Source organism: Helianthus annuus, chromosome 10 (assembly GCF_002127325.2).
Source record: "Helianthus annuus cultivar XRQ/B chromosome 10, HanXRQr2.0-SUNRISE, whole genome shotgun sequence".
Taxonomy (NCBI): domain Eukaryota; kingdom Viridiplantae; phylum Streptophyta; class Magnoliopsida; order Asterales; family Asteraceae; genus Helianthus; species Helianthus annuus.
This window is the reverse complement of record NC_035442.2, coordinates 30,274,861-30,298,221: the sequence shown is the minus strand read 5'-3', so window position 1 is coordinate 30,298,221 and position 23,361 is coordinate 30,274,861. Positions and strand designations below refer to the sequence as shown.

The 23,361-nt window shown below is 39.8% G+C and overlaps 1 long non-coding RNA gene across 1 annotated transcript; it reads right to left on the bottom strand.

Moving 5' to 3' along the window:
• Nucleotides 1-4,227: 4,227 nt before the first annotated feature.
• LOC118482931 lies at nucleotides 4,228-5,065 on the bottom strand. Its single transcript, XR_004869260.1, has 2 exons — nucleotides 4,917-5,065; nucleotides 4,228-4,293 (listed from the first exon to the last, which is right to left on the bottom strand). It is a non-coding gene; the product is annotated as an uncharacterized LOC118482931 (long non-coding RNA).
• Between the last annotated feature and the right edge of the window lie 18,296 nt (nucleotides 5,066-23,361).

Below are 23,361 nucleotides of genomic sequence, written 5' to 3'. Positions count from 1 at the left end.
GTGGTTCGTGATTTTCCTGCTGTCTTTCCTAACGATTTACCTGGTCTACCTCCGTCTCGTGATATTGATTTTCGTATCGACCTCATTCCTGCAGCTAATCCTGTCGCTAAAGCCCCTTATCGTCTCGCTACATCCGAAATGCGTGAACTTTCGAGTCAACTCCAGGAATTACTTGATAAAGGCTTCATACGCTCTAGCACATCTCCATGGGGCGCACCTGTCCTTTTCATTAAAAAGAAGGATGGATCGTTCCGAATGTGCATCGATTATAGGGAACTCAATAAGCTGACTATCAAGAATCGTTATCCCTTACCCCGAATCAACGATTTGTTTGATCAATTGCAAGTCGCTACGTGTTTTTCTAAGATCGATCTACGCTCTGATTATCATCAATTGCGAATTCAGGAGGAAGATATCCCTAAAACCGCTTTTCGAACTCGTTACGGCCATTATGAATTCGTTGTAATGCCCTTTGGTCTTACCAATGCACCCGCGGTTTTCATGGATTTGATGAATCGCGTGTGTAAACCCATTCTTGACTGCTTCGTCATCGTGTTTATCGATGATATCCTTATCTATTCAAAGACGAAAACTGAGCACGCGCAACATTTATGCCTAGTTCTCGAACTTATCCAAGGGAATCTCCTCTACGCCAAGTTCTCCAAGTGTGAATTTTGGCTTGAGGAGGTTCAATTCCTCGGTCACATTGTCAATAGTCAAGGTATTCACGTTGATCCTGGGAAGATTGAAGCAGTTAAGAGTTGGATTACACCAAAAACCCCATCCAAAGTTCGTTCTTTTCTCGGATTGGCAAGTTACTACCGTCGATTTATCACTGATTTCTCAAAAACTGCCGTTCCTCTCGCCTCTCTTACGCATAAAGACAAGCCTTTTGTTTGGGGAACCGAATAAGAGGAAGCCTTTCAAACCCTCAAGCGTATGCTTTGCGATGCTCCCTTACTCACGCTACCCGATGGAAACGACGACTTTGTAGTCTATTGCGATGCCTCTAACCTAGGTCTTGGTTGTGTCCTTATGCAACGAGACAAGGTTATCGCGTACGCCTCTCGTCAGCTCAAGGTCCACGAGAAGAACTACACAACCCACGATCTCGAACTCGGTGTAGTTGTTTTTGCGTTAAAGATTTGGCGACACTACCTTTATGTTACCAAGTGTACGGTCTTCACCGACCATAAGAGCCTATAACACATCTTGAACCATAAAGAGTTGAATATGCACCAACGCAGATGGGTTGAACTTCTCAACAACTACGACTGCAACACATCTTGAACCATAAAGAGCTGAATATGCACCAACGCAGATAGGTTGAACTTCTCAACAACTACAACTGTAAGATACGTTACCACCCAGGCAAAGCAAATGTCGTTGCCAATGCTCTTAGCCGACGAAGCTATTTACAAAGTATTCGTAATGTTCAAGCCCAACACGACCTCGAAGCCCTCATTCGTGACGCTCAGCATGCATGCTTCATTGAGCATACCTTGAAAGAGGAGATGAAGTGTGGTGCTGAAACCTAACTTGTCACCAAATCGAATGGTATCTATTACTATCTCGATCGCATCTGGATCCCCGATCGCAATAACCTTCGGGAGACATTGCTGACTGAAGCCCACAAATCCTGATATTCCATTCATCCCGGTGCCGACAAGATGTACCAGGACCTCCGTGCCAGGTATTGGTGGCTTGGAATGAAGAAGGATATCGCCCTCTATGTTTCGAAATGCCTGAATTGTTCCAAGGTCAAGGCTGAACATCAACGACCCTCTGGCTTACTCGTACAACCCGAGATCCCTATGTGGAAATAGGAGAGTATAGCTATGGATTTCATTACGAAAGTCCTGCGCACGCCACCAGGTCACGATAGCATTTGGGTTATCGTTGATCTTCTTACGAAATCCGCCCACTTTCAGCCGATACGAGAAGACTATAAGGTTGAATGATTAGCACGAATCTATACCGACGAAGTCATTTGTCGACATGGAACACCTCGTGACATCATCTCTGAACGCGATTGTCGGTTTAACTCGCACCTTTGGGAAACTTTCCAATCCGCTCTCGGTACTACTCTTAATTTCAGTACCGCTTTCCATCCCCAGACCGACGGTCAGACTGAGCGCACGATCCGCACCCTTGAAGACATGCTTCGTTCGTGCGTTATAGATTTTGGTGGTAATTGGGATTCGCATTTACCTTTAGTCGAATTCTCTTACAACAACAGTTATTAATCTAGCATTCAAATGGCACCCTTTGAGGCATTATATGGAAGAAAATGTCGATCGCCGATTATATGGCACGAGATCGGAGATGCACAAATTACCGGTCCTGAGTTATTGCAAGAAATGACTGATAAGATCCTCCAGATACGAGACAATCTCTTGAAAGCGCGGAGTCGTCAAAAGAGTTACGCCGATAAACGCCGCAAGCCCCTTGAGTTCGAAGTTGGCGATCACGTACTCCTAAAGGTTTCACCTTGGAAGGGGGTGATCCGATTCGGCAAGAAAGGAAAGCTAGCGCCTTGATACGTTGGACCCTTTAGGATTCTGGAAAGAATTGGCAAGGTGGCCTACAGACTCGAATTACCGGAGGAACTCAGCAACGTACATCCAACTTTCCATGTTTCGAATCTCAAAAAGTGTCTAACCGAAGAGAATTTGCTTGTCCCTCTCGAGGATTTGCAAGTGGATGAAACATTACACTTCGTGGAAAAGCCAGTAGAAATCATGGACCGAGAGACCAAGAAACTTCGACGCTCACGTATTCCTATAGTGAAGGTTCGTTGGGAAGGCAAACGCGGTGCCGAGTTCACTTGAGAACTCGAGAGTGATTTGAAAGCTAAATATCCAGAACTCTTCGTTACGCCTACGCCTTAATTTCCGGACGAAATTCCCTAAAGTAGGGAAGGCTGTAACAACCCGACTTTTCAAGTCAAAGTCAAAGTCAGGTCGTTACTCAGATCTGTCTTTTCTTGCTTAATTATTGCTTGTGCTCTCGAGATTCGATATATTGGTTAACGATATTTTAAATATGTTTTACAACGCATTCACGCTTATTCAAAACACAGTTAATGCAATTATGTAACACCCCGTTTTAAAAACAAAACTTAACTATTTAATTAGTAGCGGAAAAATGGTCCCCAATTTTTTTTACTAACGCACTCACACAATATATTTTCCAAGCTAAAATAATTTAAAGAATATCTTGGTGTTACAACTCCTTCATTTTAGGTGATATTTGTAAGCTACTTTATTAATCATCCGTCTATGCCATTCATGTACAGTCAAATCTTCAGACCCGATATTTTTTCTCCAAATCAACTTCAAGACCTAGGAACCTACTGACATTATTAACACGAATTAAATTAGCAAAGCTATGTGATGGTTTCTACTTGCACTACAAGTACGTTCATTAATACACCATAACAACCATACAATATAAATAATAACTCAAACGTCTATACCTGTACGGCTGTACGGTTGTACTACATTTAATTGTAAGACACTTACTACCATGGTAAAAAAAGAAACCAAACTCATGACTAGCTCGTTAACTGCATTCAAATCTTCTTGAATATCACCACCTCCCGCATACCTATGCTTGTAAATTCCTCTTAGCAAATCCAATAGTCAGAATTCATAACTATATTAATTAAAAACACCAACTATGCATTACTCATTCTCATACTTTAATTAGTTGAATAACCACATACGCTAAATAATTATGCTAAACTCTTATCTAGCACATAAATACTAATACAAACAACTTACGTAATCATGCCAATCAAGAATGATTCCACTAATCTATCCAACGAAGTCCGGAAATAACCACTTAATATTTCTACGTTTCTTGAGTGTTTGATCCATATGACCAATGAAATACTACACAAATACATCATACTTCCAGTATCAAGAAAATGACCAACGCGATCTTTTAAATCAACGAACAGCATGGACTTTCTACATATATAATCTAATAACCAATATTATATATTCGTAACCTTAGTGAAATGAAAACTAACGATTCATACGTAAGTGGATATAAAACACTCACCTTTTCCCGTAGGAAAACATGATATTGTTATTGCCACTCTTGTTCCGTCAACTCCCAAGCTTCCGTATACCTTCTTGCGTATGGATCGGACACGCGGATTTTATTGGCTGACATGCAACGAAATCCACTTATGTAGTTGTGTTCATTTTTGCATCACAAACGCTTCTTCGGTATCCGATTGCAGATACAACTCCATTAAATCATCCATGCAACACAATCAAGTTCCTGATTTTCGCACAAAATGTTACATACTGATCAGTGGAAACAAAAACCATAACTACCGACATCTGATCAAGATTTCCTCTCGTAGGATGAGGACCAGTGTCTATGGAAGCTACTGTCCAAAATTTAGCTCAATCCAATGGTCGGATTTTCTGGAACAACTCATCCTTTACGACTATATTTTTTGTTCCGAAAATCCAAATAGCTGCGTTTTGTACTGTAAAACTCATACCTCTGGGGCACATTTCACAAATTCCAACCGTTGGATGTTAAAAAAGATATGTAAGAAAGAATCTATAAAAGTTTGGGCTCGATCCAACGGTTGGATCCCCTGTACCAACTCATCCTTTACGATTTTACTTTCTGTCCCAAAAATCCAAACTGCTGCGATTTGAGCTATAAAAATCATACCTCCGGGATTCATTTCATAATTCCAATCGTTGGATGTTAACATCGATAATTACAAAGCTACTGTAAAAATTTGAGCTCGATCCAACGGTCAGTTTTCCGCTAAAAACCACTTCTTTTAGACCACATAAAATAAAACGGAAATCACATTTACGAGTCTAACTTTTCGACATCTAAAAACGACTTTAACATAAGATTTTTGAGTAAACGGAGCTTACCACTGCATTAATATTATCAAGAAATAATTTCGGGTTGAAACCCGCAACTCCCGCCATCACCGGTCGCCGCAACCTGCCATCGGGCCACCATTAAACCACCACATCATTTCTCTCTCTAGCTCTTGCATTTCTCTCTCTAACTCCAGCCATTTGTTTTTCACAAATGAGCATAAAGCTGACTTTTATACATTCAACTATTTCCTAATTGCAATATACACCCTCAAGTTTGATTCTTAAAAAAAATGCCTCTTTAAGTTTGGGTAAGTAACAAGATGCGTTAACGATATTTTCCTAAAGCGAACACGTCATATTTCTCGACTTATATTACTGAAATACACTGCGTTAGATATTTTGCTAAGCAACAAGTTATCTTCCTCTATTAATAATTCCAAACAAATATTAAAATATTATTTTACAACTACACTCGAAACGGAATGTTACTACCACGAAGGGTATTTCTACCAAATTAAATATATCGTTTCAAAACTCTTTTAGGAAGTACATTCGAACTTCTTTCCATCCAATTATAACTTAGATTTTCATAAGATAATGTAAATCCGATTTAGGATGTTACAAATTAAAAAGCCCTTTATCGCATTGTTACTTCACGCTATCACAACGCATCGCAAACTCAAAACGCAGCTACTGGTATTGTTCTATGTGTGTGTTATTATGTGCTTTACTTGTGTGTGACTCGTATATGTTTTGGGATGTTATTCGCAAACACAATCGCAACTCTATCGCAATGCAATCTCATCGCAAACTCGAAACGCAGATTTATTTTTTTATGCTTTTATATGTTATGTTATTTGTGTAACTACTTGTTTAATGCTATCGCAACGCCCACTCGCAACTCGCTTAAACGCAACGCAACACAACGCTCAGTGAACGAAACGAAAGTTGGAAAACCAACTCGCATGAGTCGTCTGATCGAATGACTACTAGGTCGATTGATCATCCGACCGGATGACCATCCGATCGACTGGCCATCCGACCAACACTCTCCACCGCCTTATCTCCCTCCCACCTATAAATACTCACCTGTCACATCAACTGTTCACTAATGTGACAGCCCTATCCGACCAACACACTCCCAACTTGTTCTCAAGCACTTTTCTCTCGATTCCAAGCGATTTCTGTAAGTTTTCTTCGTAAATATTGTACGTCCATCATTACTACATACTTTCTCATCATCTTCTCAATTGAAATCACTGGTTTTCACCATGACATCGCCTGATTTGGACTGCTTTAAGGTGACGTCATCTCGGTTTCTTATGAACACTGAAGTGTGACATCATCTCATCAAAGTTTGTTCAGATCTAAAGGATTTCTAGACGATTTGACACAAATCTCAACGAGATTCAACAATTATCAACTGATTTCAACTTTTCTTCAACATTCTTCACTTTTCTACTCAAAACCGATGGAATCTAGACTCATTCAGGCTCTCTACTCATACTCTAGTTGAGAACCGGTCTGAGAACGGATTTCCACCGAAGAGACGACCGATTCATGGGCTTAACATGAAATTCAATCAAGAACAGTTAAGTCTGATCGAATGGGGTGATTCCCATCCGATCGGCTGAGCTGAACTTGGAACGGTTTCCGTTGTTTGACACGTCGTCACACCGTCTCCGTCAAAACTCAAAACTTTTAACTTAGAAAACTTGTGAAATTTTCAAAACATCACATCGCCGATCGAATAGCCATCCGATCGGATGACCATCCTATCAGATGACCATCCGATCGAATGACTATTCGACAGGTGACTCACCCTTTTCAATAAGTTCAACACTTAAAAATTTGACAAAACTTCAAAGAGTATCACACTTTCCATCGAATAGCCATCCGATCGAATGGCCATCCGTCCGGATGACCATACGATCGAATGACTTAATTTTCACTACAACGGAAACTTCAAAAGTTTTAGATCAATTAAAACACACTCACCCAATCGAATGACCAACCGTTCGAATGGTCATCCGTCCGGATGGTCATCCGATCGAATGGATTACCATCCGTTCGACTCACCATTCGACACTTATCTCAACCGACATGTAGTTCACGCACTGTTCAATGCTTACGCTATCGTTCTATGCTCAGGCTAATCTCCCACGCTCTCCCATTCAATCAAATACTGTGTTTATTTACTAAATACATACTATGAGTATACTTGAACCCTTTTTCTCTTAACGCACTTTTGGGTGTTACATACGTTATCTATATCAAATCACATCAATATACAACGCAAACACTTTTAAACGCTAACCGCTCTCGCATGTTATACGTGTTTCGATGAATGTTGGTATGTTATGTTTACACAGTGATTGTTGCCTGACACCTTAGCAACGATAGTATTATAGTTTGGACTTAGCACCTATCGTGGACAGGGGTTGTTAAGGGCTTTACTTCACATGGTCACAGTGGTGATAATGTGTTGCGCATTCTACACTCGCAGTCATGTCGGTTGCATATGTCATTGTCGATAGCTTACTTGCTTCACATTTCTACGTATTACATGCTGGTTATGTGTAAACGCTTTCGCTATACGATATGCTAGCAAACTTGTGTACTCACCTTTACACTATGTGTATTGACTTTACTTTAACGTATGTGACACGTGTTTAGGACGCTATGCTTTGCTTGGTGAATCGAAGTAGGAGGTCTAGAAACAAACTAAATAAATCTGAGTTGTCGGAATAGTTTATTTGTCTTTGAGAACACTGTCTGTAATAATTGTTTATGCTTTATATGTTATTGGTATGGGACTTTAACGTTAAATATATTGTCACTAATAGTTGTTATGGATTCTCTTGGACAATCTGTTTCGCTCAATGTCACGCCCCAATGTTTCCGCCATCGGTCTGGGTGTGACATGACAAGTCTTTCCTAGTTAAACCATTTACAATAGCGGAAATTAAACTCATAGTGAACGATTATAGGGACGACAAGGTCCCTGGGCCAGATGGTATGAATATGAATTTCATTAAAAATTTTCTGGCGATTTTTCGAGATGGACTTCAAAGATATCCTAGATAACTTTTTCGAGCATCGGGTTTTCAGCAAAGGGTGCAGTTCATCATTTATTAATTTAATTTCGAAGAAAAAGGATCCGGTGGAGTCAAAAGTTATCAACCTATCAACCTTATTGGGATTGTAAGCAAAGTGGTGTCTAAGGTGCTTGCTAACCGTCTGAAGAAACAGCGGTTTGAATGACCGGAATCAATCGGACCAAGGGTTTAGTTCTGTATAAAAGGGTAGGTCCTCTCGTTTGATTCGGGGTTTAGCTGAGCTTCTTCTCCGAACGATATCTGCAAAACAGACAGCCGTTAGACTCGCCACGGGGGGAATGGGGGTCCTCTCCGTGACTACCCTCCGGCGTGAGAATAAGTACAGATCTCAATGAAGAAGAAGAAGTAGTAGTGAAAGTGAAGTGAATGTAACTTGTGAGATTATACCTGAGTTGTCTTATTTATAGCCGGAGTTGGGCGGGAAAATCTGTTGACGGAGATATTGACGGAAAGCATTTTCCGTAAGCGGTTATGTTAATTATTAACGTCTGTTTAAGCACACGGATTATGAACGTGATCAAAGGTAGGGGAGATGCCACGTGGAAAGTGGGTTTGTATGGATTCTCCAAGTCAGTGCGATCGTCGTGACTTAGATAAACCCTTAGGATTATGCCACGTCACCATTCGGTTGCAACCGAATGGTTGTGCACGATGAGGCCTTCTAGAAGGTTTACAACTGTAACCCTTTGTGCCTCTGCCACATGTCAATTCTGTTATAACAGAAAGGTCACTTTTGTTTAGGTCTTGGCTCCAAGCACGCGGAGATGTTTTAGGGTCTTGTTTCTAGTCTAACTGTTTTCTTGCATGAGTTTGTGTAAGGTTGTTAGATTAGTTCACTTTCTCTTCGAGGCACGAATATTATAGATTGTTTCTATCTATGTTTCTGTTTAGAACCGGTGCGCAGCCCCGCGTGATTCCTTTAAAGATGTTTATTATGATAAGGTTGTGGTATGGTCCAATATGCTTGTGCAAGGTTTTTGGGACCATACCCTTCAAGTCCCCCCAGTCCAGTGTTGCTCTTATGCAAGTAAGTGGAGTACTGGACTATATAAAATGAAGTGCGCGCTTTTTTCTTTGAGAAGTTTTGGCGCGAAATATGGAGAATCTTTTGCAGAAGATATTTTATCTTCGCGTTGAAAGTTCTTTGTGCTATGGTAGATGTATGTTAGCGTGTGTTGGTTTGGTCATCGATATGACGTGGACCCGGTTGGTCATATGCTAGGAGACGAATAGGTGTTTGACTAATCGCCATCTTAATGAAACTATAGCTTGTGGGAATGTGTGCAGGCGTTGGGTACTGTCAGAAGTCATTAATGAAATCAATGATTACTGTAACGTCGCCGTTCAGAAGGTGGCGATTTGACATTAATCATTATGATTTCTTACACCTCCCTTAATTATGCTTACGTCAACTCGTTTCAGCCTTTATATATTTATTATTTCTTTTTACCAGATTTGGTAAAAAACAACATGAGTCGCAAATATTGTCTACGGAGGGTTTCCGAAATCTTGAAGACCCTTGACGCTGCTGATGCTATGGTCTGTCTTGGAGATCAAATACCGGACAAAGCTGCCGGAAGTGAAGGGTTTCTTTGCACCGTACCTCGCCTGGGTAAAGGTAAAGATGATGCCCCATTCCTTACTGGGATTGGTGGCAATGCAGGTGTCATGCTATTGTTGGCAGATGCCTTGATGCAGGTTTTTTCGTTCGATCGGAGAAGTCGATGTACGATGGTGTACAAACGGCGCCAAAATGATCATCGTTGTGCAAATCCGTCCAGAGCCCAGATGATGACGTCTGCTGTGGGTGATGAGGAGAATGATAACGACTGGATCGTTGACCCTCACCCTCTGGAATGGTATGGTGAAGCATTACACAGTCCTGTAGAGGTGTTGGCCATGTTCCCAGATGTGTAGTTTATTATAACTTATTTTGGGATGTATGTTCTGTTTTGTAAATATCGTTGATGCACTGTTGTGCTCATGTATTTTGTTAATGTGCTTATTGCACAAGTAACTTGTTGATGCACTGTTGTGCATGTAAATTTTTTGTTAATGCGTATGGTGCGCAAGTAACTATAAGATGTGTTTGAATTACAATGTCTTGCATGTGTATAATTACTTTGTTTAGGTAAGGCGAATAAAGATGGTATAAAGCTCATGTGTGAACGTAGGTCTGGATCGTGTGCGGGACTCGTATCCGTGGACCGTTCATGAGACTTGTAATGTGTTACCATAGTGTTTTCGCGCTTAACAAAAGAAATTACATGCATTTTGTAATAAACAATAGAACATAATGGAAGTAAAACTTTGTACTGATTGGATAAGGCGCGGGGGCCAGTAGATACAAAGTAAATAAATATGATAATTATGTTGCATACCCAAGCGCTGACTGTTGTACTGTGTTGGCGTTCTATGTTGTGCAAGTACGGATGGGCCAGCTACATATAGCATATGCGCAACTGTTGCGCGTTCCAAGTGCGTGGAATGTCTGTTCCATCAAGCTGTTTTAGGTTATACGCGCCTTTTCCTAGGACTTCATGAATGACGTATGGTCCTTCCCATTTGGGCGTGAGTTTTCCTGGCTTCTCAGCGTTGGAGGCTTCATTGTCTCGTAGAACGAAATCTCCTGGTAGAAAAGTGCATATGCGCACTCGAGCATTATAATATTTCTCTAGCTTGGATTTGTACCTGGCTTCGTTGATGGCTGCGTTTTCGCGCCTCTCTTCAAGGAGATCCAGGTCGATTCTGCACTCCAATTCATTATTTTGCGTTTCCATGGCTAGCATTCGTGGTGATAGGAGGCCAATCTCCGCTGGAATTACTGCTTCTGAACCGTAAACGAGGCTGAATGGTGTTTCGCCTGTGCTGGTTTTCGGCATAGTGCGGTGTGCCCATAAAATGCTTGGGAGTTTGTCTACCCATCTGTAACACCCCGTGTTTCCGAATGTCAAAGTCAAAGTCAAAGTCCAAGTCAACTTTGACTTCTTTGACTGTAAGTAGTCTATTTTATGTTTTACTTGTATTATGTGGAGTAAGTGTTGTTAACCAGAATGAATCGGAGTAATCGAATGTTTAATCGACGCGAACCGACTTACGACTGTGAATAGTAGGAAGTAACAATGCGATAAAGTTAACTAATCAGTAATCAAACCGATCTAATCATTATCGAACTCGAATCTCGAATTACGCGAACTTTGGTTGTTTTACGTGTGTGTGCCTTATGTGGTACCTGTGCGTGTTTACTTTATGTTTTGTGTGGTGATCAATCGAAACTCGAGTCGAAACTCGAAACTCAAATAGAATGCAATCGAAATTGAATGGTAACGTAAGGACGGTGTGAAATATAGATGATTGTATGTTAGATATAGTAGTTGGGACTGAAAGTAATTTGAATAGAAAACTCTATCGTACTCGTATCATCTTCAATCGAAATCGAAATATCAGAGATCATCGCACTGAACACTCGAACCAGGCTGTTGATCGATCAGGCTGTCAGCCGATCGAACAGCCCAGCCGATCGGACGAACTGTCCGATCGAGCAGGCTGTCCGATCGGGATGCCTGGCTGATCGGCCAGCCCTTTCCTCTTTTGGAGCCTATAAATAGAGTTGTCATTGTCATTCTTTCCACTTTTGGAAACTCTCTGACCGACCAGCTCGTGCTCCTCACCTTTTCTCAGATTTCTTCCAATTTCGGTAAGTTTTCATCCTAAATCTTGTACTTTCTTGATCAATGCACACTCCTACACCTTTCTATTTTTCAAATCTTGATTTCTAACCGTGAAATCATCAAGATCTAAGCATTCTAGGGTGATGTCATCATGGTGTTCTTCAAGAACATCATGTTTTGGCCTCAATCCACCATGAATAGCTCGGATCTAACCGATTTCCACATAAACAAGCTAGGATCTATAAAAGATTTGAACATTACATGGTGTGGAGGATTGAAAGAAGGATGTCCAACTTTCTTTCAACACTTTTACACTTAATGTCGTCAAACCGATAAAGACGGAGCTTGAGTCAACTCACCAATCATTCTAGTGGATGAGTGGTTCAAGATTCGGATTCTATCTACGAGGTTCACCGACTTCGGGTTAAGCATCAAACTGCCGTTCCGAACAGTTCACCGGCTGGACTTGGGTGATTCCTGTCCGAGCAGGGGAAACAAGTAAGAACGAAGGTTCCATGGTTCAGCTCGTTGTCAAACTACCTCGAAATAACGTCAAATAACCAAACAGCCAAGTGTTAGACGAACAGGCCGACCAGGTCAGGATGCTGACCGAACGGTTAGGCTGTCCGTACGAACAGCCCAACCGATCGGACATGTCAGCCGATCGACCAGGCCAGCCGATCGGCTAGCAAGTGGCCCCACACTTTGACAAATTCCATGAAGTATAGTATTGAACGAGGTGATGTTCGATCGAACGAGCCGTTTGATAACATTGCTCATCGGATCATGAGATACTATGCTACAACCCTTAATTGATTTTCAATTTGTTCGACGTATTGGAATGCCACCCGATCGAGCATGCTGTTCGATCGAGCATGCTGTTCGATCGAGTGACATCCTGCTGAGGACCACTACTGAAGTTCCTAACCGATCGGTTAAGTCGGCCGATCGAACAGACCGTTCGATCGATCGACCTGAAAGGTTAGAACACTTCACTGTTCTCAAATACTACAACGAAAACTTCAAAAGGTCAAACCATCATACACAAACACATCTTACTCAAAGGAAGAAACAATCCAGTCGAACAGTCCAGCCGATCGAGCCCACCTGCCGATCGAACAGATTGTCCGAACAGACCTTCTAGCCGAACGAACAACCCGTTCGATCGAACTTGTTGTTCGATCGACCAGGCTGTTCGACCCACTTACACTTGTTTCCATGTTACGAGTATTCACCGTTATGCTATCGAACTGTTCAGGCTAACCCTACTCTCAAGCGCTCCCTTCAATCCATCAACCAATCGCGGTGAGTATACTCGATCCCTTTTTGCTTTTAGCACTTTTGGGTGTTACATACGTTGCTTATATCAAAACACAATCGATCACACTACTCAAACTATTTGAACGCTAACCGACTTGCATGTATTACGTGACTAAATGAATGCTTGTTGATTGTGTTTACACGTGGAATGCTGTCTACCTGCCTTAACGACGTAGTACTATAGTTTGGACTCAGCACCCGTTCACACGGGGGTTGTTAAGGACAATTACTTGCATGGATTACGGTGGTAATCATGTATTGCGAACTGTCTTGGACAGTCAACCCGCAGTCATTGGTATCGATAGATCCATGTCGATAATTAACATGCTTCGTTTTCCTCTATGTACGTGCTGGTTATGCGTAAACTATTCGAAATCTATATGCTATTATCAAACTTGTATGCTCACCTTTACATTATATGTATTGACTTTATTTTAACGTATGTGGCAGGTGTTTAAGATGTTTGCTTGCTAGGAAAGCGAGGCTAGAATAAAGCTCTAGAGGCTCCCAACAAATAGTTGTCTGTCAGGAAAAATCAACTAGAGTATAGTTGTCTGTAGATCTTGTCAGGCTGGGTCTTTAAGAGCATTTGAACAATATTTATTTGTCTTATTTAAATCTGAGTTGTTGGAACAGAATATTTGACTGGTTGTTATCTGTAATAATTTGTTTGTTATTTGGGACACGGTATGGGACGTGTTATTTAAACTGAATAGTGATGATAATTGTTATGGAAACTTCTGGACAATCTGTTTCGCTCAGTTCCATGCCCCGATGATTCCGCCATCGGTTGGGGTATGACACCATCCCCTTCTTGCGGTTCCTAGTCTTGCTTTTATGCCGTCCACGATCTGCTTGTTGACACTTTCGACTTTCCCGTTCGCCTGTGGGTGCGCCACAGAGGCGAAACTATGTTCAATGTTCATCTCCTTCAACCATTTTTGTAGATCTTCTAATGCAAAGTTGGTACCATTGTCTGTAATGATGCGCAATGGTAATCCGAAACGGCAGATGATATGCTCCCAGATGAATTTTCGGATTACCATCGCGGTAGTTGATGCGAGGTCCTGTGCTTCTACCCATATAGTAAAGTAGTCCACCACTACCACTATATATTTTACTGCGCCGGGTGCGTCGGGGAAAGGACCTACTAGGTCGATGCCCCATTGCTGGAAGGGCCATGTTGAAGTGACTGGGACCAAAGGGTTCTTTGGGCGGAGTGTCTTTGGAGCATGGCGTTGACATGACGTGCACTTGCGCAAAAGTTCTACAACATCTACATGCAGAGTAAAGGATTTGAGAGAACCTCGATGCGGACTTCTTTTGCGAGGTGTTTAAAGCTTGTAGCAGCTAATTTGCTTAACGTATCCGCGTGTTTGTTCTCGCTTCTGTTGATGTGGATTCTCTTGAAGGTCTGAAACTTGGTTGATCAGAATTCTTGCCTGTTCAAGGTATAAGGCCATTGCTTTGCCTTTTGCGTCATAATGGCCATTGACTTGCTCTACTACTAATTTGGAATCGACATGTGCTTCAAGATTTTTTGCTCCCATCTTGAGTGCCAAGCAGAGACCTGCTAGGAACGCTTCGTACTCAACTTCGTTATTGGTACTCTTAAAGTCTAGACGAATGGCATATGTGAGTTCATGGTTATCAGGGCTAACTAGGCGAAGGTGTGCTCCTGCACCGTCGTCATTTGAAGCGCCATCTGTATGTAATGTCCAAACGCTGTCATCGAAGACTGGGTTATGATTTTGTATGGCTTCACATTCCTGGAGCTTGTTGTCGGGGACTTCGGTAACAAAGTCTGCTAGGACTTGTCCCTTAAAAGCTGGTCGAGGTTTGTACAAGATTTCGTACCCACCTAGCTCGATAGCCCATTTGGCTAACCTTCCCGCGACATCTGGTTTAGACAAGACTTGTCCTAGATGATAGTTGGTAAGGACGGTGATAACGTGGCCAGAACAATATCATCGCAGCCTGCGTGATGCGTGAACTAGTGCGAGGACAAGCTTCTCCATGATAGAATAGCACGTTTCTGGACCAGTTAGCATTTTGCTAATGTAGTATATCAGAGTTTGAACTCCGTCCCTTTAGACCATTAGCACTGCGCCGACTGCTACTTCTGCTGCGGTGAGGTATAGGATTAATGGTTCATCTTTTCGCGGAGCTGTTAAGGTTGGTAGTTGAATCAGACATTCTTTCATTTGCTGGAAAGCTTTTTCCGCTTCTGGGGTCCATTGAAACAAGCTCTTTTTAACACAGTTGCGTAACGTACTGAAGAATGGATATGACTTGGCAGCGTGATTTGCCTGAAACCTGTTGAGCGCCGCTAACCGTCTAGCGAGACGTTGCATCTCTTTGATGGATGCTGGTGACGGCATCAGTTGAATGGCTTCCACTTTCTCGGGGTTAACCTTGAAACCATCTTTGGTTATGATAAACCCTAGGAATTTACCTTCTTCCATTCCGAATGAACATTTAATCAGATTTAGCTTTAAGTTAACTCTGCGCAGGTAGTCAAAGGTGCGCTGAATGTTTGCGAGCATAGATTCTTCTTCCCGACTCATGATAACGAGGTCGTCCATGTAAACTTCTACTGTTACGCCAATATCGTCTCCAAAGACTCTGTCCATCAGACGTTGATAAGTGGCTCCCGCGTTGCGGAGGCCGAAAGGCATTTTTTTGTAACAAAATATACCTTTGTTTGTGCGGAAAGCCGTTTTGTCTTCGTCCTCTTTCTTCATTTGTACTTGATGATATCCTTTATAGCAATCCATGAAACATTTCCAACGGAAGGATGCTAAGGAATCTACCTTCTTATCTATCTTTGGAAGGGCGTAACAGTCTTTTGGGCAGGCTTTGTTAAGATCCTTGAAATCGACGCACATGCGCCACCCGCCGTTGTGCTTCTGCACCATTACTGGGTTAGCTACCCAAGTTTGGTATTGTACTTCGCGTAGAATCCCAGCTTGAAGTAATTCGGCTACTTGTTCGTTCATTGCGCGAGCCTTTTCTGTACTAAGACTGCGGTTCCCTTGCCCGACTGGTTCTGTAGAAGGTCGAATATTTAAGCAGTGCTCTGTTATTTCTCTTGGTACTTTGGTCATGACCGCTGGGGACCATGCGAAAATATCCATATTCTCGGATAAGAGTTCTTTTAATTTTGCACGGATTGCTGGTGAGATGGTATGCCCTAAGAGAATGGGTTGGTCAGGGTACTCTTCGTTGAGGACCCACTTCTCTGGTTCACTCGATAGTGATGGCTTCGCAACTTTGACTGGTGGCTCGTCGTCCACATACATCACTTCTTTGCTGGAAATTAGAATTGCTACTCTAGTTTTTGTTGGGAAACCGCAAGCGGCATGTGGTATGGAAGTAATCATGCTAAACTCCCTCTGTGAACATCTTCCCAACAATACATCATGGCGTGATGTAGCTGGCATAACTATAAAGTTGACTGTGACAGTGCGCGAGTGCTCTCCGTCTGAGAGTGTTACAGGAAAGGAGATTTGTCCCAGCGGAAAGACGGCTTCATTGCAGAAACCAGTTAGAGGAAAATCGATTGGTTTCAAGCGCGCCTTGTCCTCTGGGTCTAATTGTTTAAAGCATTACTCGTAAATTATATCCATGGAACTACCCGAATCTATGAACATGTAATAAGTATTATAATGACCGAAGATACCAGTTATGATTATTGGACGTTCCTCTTGAGGAACTCTTGGAACAACGGGGAAGACTACTTGTTGCTCTCGCCAGTGCTGACTGTAACATCCCGAAAACGGGTTTGGTAATCAAACCATGTTAATAATAATGAACGGGTAAAATACCATTAGTGGTAAAATTAACCGGATGAATATAAGGATTTAAATAAATAATCCAATATTAATTAAAAAGGAGGATAAATACTTTGAGAAAACAAAGTATATAAAAGGCCCGAGTTAACGGGACCTAAAATAAAACGGGATAAGTAACACCCCAAAAATATATAGGTTTTATATACATATTAAATAGCGGTTATGAACAAGATAAAAATTAACTAGGAAATAAATAACCTAGTTAATTACAAGTCTTGTAGTTATGAGAAACCTTGGTTAAAACATGTTATATGCAACAAGGGTAAACTAGAGGGGCCAAAAAGGGAAAGTTAGAAACTAAATGTTATTAAAATTAAAACACTACACACATTGTGTGTGTGTGTGTGTGCGTGTAATCGACCAGAGGAAAGGAAAAGGGAGCTAAACCCTAAATTGTCAAGAATCATCAAATTGAAGCTTGATTCAAGGCCAAATCGATGCATGAACATGAATTAATGATCACCCAACCTAGGGGATCATAAGGTATGTAAAAATTTGATGATTCGTGAAGTTGCAAAATTTGAGTTAGCATCATAATTCGCGAATTATGTAAGGATTAGAGGAGCTATGGCTAAATTAGTGATGTATACATGCTTAGGAACTAAACCCTAAGTGAAAATCATACATATGATGCTATGAATTGAATGATTTGGTGATAACCTATATGTGTGCTAAGTGGGTTTTATGACAATAGGATGAACACTTGAATTAGAGTGTTAAATTGATGAATAATGATGTTATGATACTAGTACTAGGTGTAGTTCATGAACACTAGAGATGGAGGTTTGAATTTTGATGTTAACCTTGGTAAAAATAACTAGTTATGAACTAGTTTGTAAATGTGTAAAAGTATGCCCATTAGGTGTTTGATAAAATGCCTAAATGAATGCTAAAATGTGGAAATTTCGGGTGAAACACATATTTGAATTATATGACAAAGTATGAGAAGTATGAACCGATAAGGATTCAAAGCGTAAAGTTAATCTAGACTTAATTGCGTAAATGATCAAAGTAGTTAACTTTTGATAAGTTAAGTTAACACATATTTGAATTATATGACAATAGTTTGACACCTAACGAGCTAGGTGGAGGCTTGGGAAAGAAGCGGTCAAACGAATCAAGCATGAGAAGAAAGGCGTATTCGGGATGCGAGGTAAGTTAAAGCTTACACCTTTTTATTTAATATCTATTGGTTTTATAGATTATGAATAATCAGAAGTCACATTTGACTTATGATGTTTTGACCAGACATGCGCGGTTCGAAACAAAATACAATAATGATAAACCATGTTGAATGGTTAAAAAGAGCTAATAAGGTCATTTAGTCATGCAATGACTAATAAATAACGAGTTTTGAATGATTTACCTTATAAGGTAAATCAATACAATTAATAAGGGTAAAACGGCAATGTGGTCACTCGTTGACGATAACCGTTAGTTTTGAAGGACACTTTATGGCGTAAGATATAAATGGGTCAAAATAATCAAGAAATAGATTTATAAGTAAAATTGACCGTACGGTGTAAACCGGTATAAGTCATGTAGACGAAATAATAATAAATCCATCTCGCAAAAGTAAACGGTCATATAGACCAAACGGGTCAAAAGGTGAAAATATCACCCTTTGACAATATCGGCTAATGTTTTGTCGAGTTGCATGATTACAGGAATAAATATCGATTGAATGTTGACATCGCTATTACTTAGTGGCTACTAAGGCAAGGTATCAAAACGGGTCAATATATTGATTCGAGCCAGGTATGTATAATTGGTCAAATCATCATTAGAACTTGAAGTTCAATGAGGGCTAAACAAGTTAAAAGGGACATTGGGTTATCTTTTAAGTAAACCGAATGATTTAAGTTATAGTCATTGTGTTTTGTAAACATAATGGCTATTAAAACAAGAGCCTAGTTTTAAAGTGGAATTTTGGTCAATTATGACATGAAAAGTCTTTTGTTGTAAAGAAAGGATTTAAGATGACCAAAACGCCCTCGTAAGCAAAATCGAGAAAATGAACCTTAAGGGTTGTTTAAAACAAGTTATATGATCAAGCAAATACTTTGAATAAGCATAAAGAGTGAAAAGGGTAAATCTTGGGTCAAATGACTCAATATGGGTCTTTGCCGTAAAATGATAGTCCGAGGGATAAAACTCGGAATATATGGATCTCCACATTAAATCCGCCACAAATATAGTTGTGGTGGAAAATTACTTGGTAAGAAATGTGGAAATATAAAGCTAGATACAAATGAAAGCGAATCGTGTTTAAAATATACTTAAATACCCTTAACGGGTCAAAATAAGCATATGAGCGAGAACAGGTTAAGAATACGTAAGAAACACGTGATTCGAACCTAATATGATGGTCAATATTGAAATGATGTATCTCATGAGTTTATAGGTCTAATAAACATGTTTGTTTGATATAAACATGAACGGGTCAAAATTTGGTAAAAAGGGTAATAAGTCGAAGACTTAAAAGTCTGAAATTTTATTAATCCGGATGTTGGGTTTTAACTCCATGAGATGGAGAATTAAATTACGGACGCGTAGGAAAAAGAATCGTGTAAAACGGATCAATAACGAATGAGTTATGTCCGTTTTCGTAAAACTTGGTTTGGCTGTAAATATGCAGCAACATAAAATGAACTTGTTGTAAAAAAAGGGGCTAGGTGGGGCGTCTAGCCCCCCCTGAATCCAAAAATTGTTAAATTTTGTTTATTTGACCCATGTAACTTGTTTAAACTTATTATTTAACTATCAAAACTAACTTTTAAGTTGGTTTTGATCATAGGTGAATGTCAAGAGTGCCCGGATGAAGATCAAGCTCGATGAGGAACCGAACACGATAACGTTAAAAGCTTCCGCATGATATTTCGTCGCAACTTTTAAACGACAAACTCAAGTTCATTACGATGTATATAAACCTTCATTTGTAAAAGTTTTAAATTAACCGTATTATTCAAAGTACATGTAATTATAATTACATGTTCATTTCCGTAAACTATACGAAAACCTTAAAATAATAACAAGGGTGTTACAAGTTGGTAATCAGAGCTCAAGGTTAAAAGAATAAAGTGTTCGGTTCGAGGCTTGATCGCAAATCCGGTAAGTACATGAATATCAATGGTTTAGTATGATTAAAGTGTTGAGAACAACATATATGGTTATCGTGTAATACACGTTAGACCAATAAAAACGATATAGAATAGATATAGTCAACGAAATTACACGCGTTGATGCGTATAGTAGAAAAGCCTTGTATTATAATACGGGCATCCTTTAATGTCGAAATTACTAGCTGTTGTATATGTTTTAGTTGAAGGACACTCGCATATGAAGATAGCGAGAGTTTACAAATCGCAGATTTGACAGAGGAACGGTCCAAAGAGTATGCTCATCAAGGACCTAAATCGCGTAACGGTCGCGAACATGGCTAACGGCAAGAGAAGCCCGTTAGGGCAAGCATTACCAGGTGCACATTCTAAATTTAATTGCACAAATAGTAATATGCAACAAATATGTAGAATTGAAAGTTGCATATGTATATTAAAAACTTGGAAAACCCCGAATAGAAAATGTATTCGGGATATTGTTTCCAAGAGAAACAAATAGAGGCATTACTTACATAGGGCGTGATGTGAAAACTATAAAAAGGTCATGCGTGTCATGTGTTAATTGCTTACTCTGGCCAAGTAAGTAGTGGCATATGATACCATGAACTTCTTATAGCGGACACATTTACATCCGATGTAGTAAGGACGGGGTGAATGGGACAAATTAAAAAGTACCCAAATGAAACAAATGAACAAAATAGTTGATAATAATGTAAACGCACAGCCGGGTGACGGAAGCGTATTACATTAGTATGATGAGCCCGAGAGAAGGGACAAGGATTAATGTAAATGATGATATAAATGAATGATCAAAAGAAAATTCACGAAAATAAGTTATCTTGGACGAAAGGGCCATGGTGAACAAAATGGGCAAGTAAAACCAAAGTATAGATGATCCGCCGGGTCATAAAAACAAAGGTGTTGCCCACACAAAAAAAAAAGATAATCAAGGTTGTTAACTTTAGTCGTGGTAAAGAAAGGATAACGATGATAATCGTCAATCATAATTAATAAGGCCGCCAATGGTGGTCACGTAAAGAATAAAAGACATGGTCGAATAAAAGCGACGGATTTCGCTAAGATGACCAAGTAAATCGAAATGAAGTCTTAATGCATACCGGAAGGGGTGCAATGATAACGATTTCAGTAAAACACCCGGTTGGTGGGTGAGGAATTAAACGCATGCGTAGACTGAGAAACAGAAACGCGTATGGAAAGTCAAAAAGACTCGGGTTTTGGGTCATGACTAAAGGACGATAAGATACTGCAAATAGAAATTTTGATAAATTATGTTCAACTATTTCAAAGCTGAACGGGTCGAACAAAGACTGAAGTTTAACATTCATAAGTGATGAATTTTCACACGAACAAGTCAAACAAACTTAATAAAGGATGACACTTGCTAAAGTAAGTAAGCGCGAATCGAATAAATAAAAGTGTGAAATATCAATGAACCTATGTGATAGGTCGTAAAAAAAAGTATAGAAAGAAAAATGCAAACCAGTGAAACTGGACTGTTAAAACATTAAGATAAAGAACACGGGTAACGGTTTGAAAGGAAATAGAGGCGTAAACTGAATAGCGATAAGAATGAGACGAACCACGTGTAAATGACGGAAGAAGTCATAGAGTCGGAAGAATAATTTAAAAGAAACCAATGTAGCCTTAGACTACGGTCAAGGTAAAACGAAATGCAAAAGCGAAGATAAAAGATTTGAAAGATAAAAATGGTACCTTGACACCGTAAATATATATATATATATATATATATATATATATATATATATATATATATATATATATATATATATATATATATACACAGTTGAATAATGACTTGGATAAAAGATGATCTACGGGATCATCATAACCTACGGGATTAAAAGTAGTGTTGAGGTCTACGGGACCAAAAAGACCTTTAGGTCGCAAATAAAAGGAAACGAATTGTCGGGGTCTCACCTTGAAAAGGTAAAAAGTAAAAACCTAAATAAATAGCCTACGAGGCTAAGTAAAAGAACCTACGGGTCATATGGGTTAAGCGTGGGAATTTGTTATAGTACCCCGCATTAAATAATAATAGAAAGGATTAGATCCTCAGAAGTAACATTCCTAGAAACGAGAGGAAGATGTAAGGCAAAGAGGAAACGTAAACTAAAAATTTAGTTTTTAGTTAAAACAACGTTTTAACAAAACATAAGTGGTATGAGGTGAATTAGGAAATCTTAAACATACATAAGGCCGGAGATGGTAAAATAGAATACCCGGGTGACGGGGTATGAAGTGACGGCGACTGACAAGTCTAACCGCCAAAATAGATAATTAGTAAGGATAACGGATACGAGCTGAAAGTAACGGCCCACGAGGCTTTACACAGGAAAGACGTACGCGTCAGTATCAATGAAAATTTTTAACCAAAAGAAATGGGAGCCTTGAAAACGAAACTACGTTCGTTTGATAAACCAATGAACTACGTAAATATGGTTTCGGGGACGAAACCTCTTTAAGGGGGGTAGACTTGTAACATCCCGAAAAAGGGTTTGCTAATCAAACCATGTTAATAATAATGAACGGGTAAAATACCGTTAGTGGTAAAATTAACCGGATGAATATAAGGATTTAAATAAATAATCTAATATTAATTAAAAAGGAGGATAAATACTTTGAGAAAACAAAGTATATAAAAGGCCCGAGTTAACGGGACCTAAAATAAAACAGGATAAGTAACACCCCAAAAATATATAGGTTTCGAGTTGAAAGTAACGGCCCACGAGGCTTTACACAGGAAAGACGTACGCATCAGTATCAATGAAAATTTTTAACCAAAAGAAACGGGAGCCTTGAAAACGAAACTACGTTCGTTTGATAAACCAATGAACTACGTAAATATGGTTTCGGGGACGAAACCTCTTTAAGGGGGGTAGACTTGTAACATCCCGAAAACGGGTTTGGTAATCAAACCATGTTAATAATAATGAACGGGTAAAATACCGTTAGTGGTAAAATTAACCGGATGAATATAAGGATTTAAATAAATAATCTAATATTAATTAAAAAGGAGGATAAATACTTTGAGAAAACAAAGTATATAAAAGGCCCGAGTTAACGGGACCTAAAATAAAACGGGATAAGTAACACCCCAAAAATATATAGGTTTTATATACATATTAAATAGCAGTTATGAACAAGATAAAAATTAACTAGGAAATAAATAACCTAGTTAATTACAAGTCTTGTAGTTATGAGAAACCTTGGTTAAAACATGTTATATGTTATATGCAACAAGGGTAAACTAGAGGGGCCAAAAAGGGAAAGTTAGAAACTAAATGTTATTAAAATTAAAACACTACACACACTATGTGTGTGTGCGTGTAATCGACCAGAGGAAAGGAAAAGGGAGCTAAACCCTAAAT